At 43.0% G+C, this 1,308-nt stretch overlaps 1 protein-coding gene across 1 annotated transcript in view; it reads left to right on the top strand.

Moving 5' to 3' along the window:
• Positions 1 to 1,308, top strand: part of LOC102858785 (ATP-binding cassette sub-family A member 3-like) — a 176,786-nt gene that overhangs the window by 126,311 nt on the left and 49,167 nt on the right. The gene's annotated exons all lie outside the window — the stretch shown is intronic.

Here is a 1,308-nt window from a genome sequence, read left to right as displayed (position 1 = left end):
CTTTGGCTTGGTAGCATCACTTTCTGTCCACTGGGCCAGCTGATCTCTCTCTCTATGGTGATGTTATTGTTGTTCAGTGCCGTCGAGTTGCAGCCAACTGATAACGACCCTATGAAGGAGAGTCCTTAACTCTTAGACCAAGAAAAAGTTCTTCAAACACAAAAAGGGAACACTATCCATACCTTTTCAAAATAGGTGCAGAACAGATCATCCGGGAGGGTGAGCTGCATGAGGAGGAATGTGGCATCAGGTTTGGAGGAAGACTCATGAACAGTTTGCATTATGCAGATGACACAACCCTACTTGCTGAACTGAGGAGAACCCGAAGCACTTGCTGCAGAAGGTCAAAGACTGCAGCCTTCAATATGGATTGAAGCTCAACATCAAGAAAACAAAGATTATCACCACTGGGCCGATTGGGCAGCATCATGATAGATGATGAAGAGATTGGGATTGTTATCAGCTTTAGTTTGCTTGGCTCCACAATCAACACTCCTGATACCAGCAGCCAGGAAATCAAAAAACCAAATTGCATTGGGAAAGTTGGCTGTCAGGGACCTCTGCAGAGTACTGAAGAGCAGTGACATCAGTCTAGAGACTAAGGTGTGCTTGATCCAGGCCATAGTCTTTGCAATTGCTTGCTATGCATCAGAGAGCTGGACAATGACTAGGAATTATAGAAAGATAATTGATGCCTTTGAGCTGTGGTGCTGGAGAAGAGTGTTGAATACACCATGGACTTCTAGGAAAACAAACAGGTTTGTCCTAGAGAAGGTGAAATCAGGCTGTCCCTTGGAGGCAAGGATTCTGAGGCTTCATCTGACATACTTTGGGCATGTTGCAAAGAGGGACCAGTCCTTGAAGAGGGATATCATCCTTGCAAGGGTATAGGGACAGTGAAACAGAAGACCTTAGATGAGATTGATTGATATAGTGACTGGGGTAATGAGGGTAGTGTGTCAGAGACAGTAAAGTTGGCACTGGATAGAGCAGGTTTCAGGGCTATTGTCCATAGAGATGCTATGAGTTTCAAGTAACTCAACAGCACATAACGAGAACAAATGTAGTTTAAAATCAGAAAAGTATATGTCAGGGTTTAACCTTTCTCCTTATCTTTTAAACCTGTTTGCTGAGCAAATCATTTGAGAACTGGCCTATTTGAAGAAGAATGTGACATCAGGATTGAAAGAAGATTCACTTACAACCTGCATTATGCACTTTAAATACTAAGATGCATCTGATCCAAGGCCTGGTATTTTCAGCTGCTTACTGGCAATCAGAAAGTTGGACATTGAAAAAGGAATTCCA

The sequence above is a fragment of the Elephantulus edwardii genome, unplaced genomic scaffold (assembly GCF_000299155.1).
Source record: "Elephantulus edwardii isolate Elephantulus edwardi_28Jun2011 unplaced genomic scaffold, EleEdw1.0 scaffold00117, whole genome shotgun sequence".
Taxonomy (NCBI): domain Eukaryota; kingdom Metazoa; phylum Chordata; class Mammalia; order Macroscelidea; family Macroscelididae; genus Elephantulus; species Elephantulus edwardii.
Note: the sequence above shows the minus strand (reverse complement) of the source record. Positions and strands in the feature narration are given on the sequence as shown.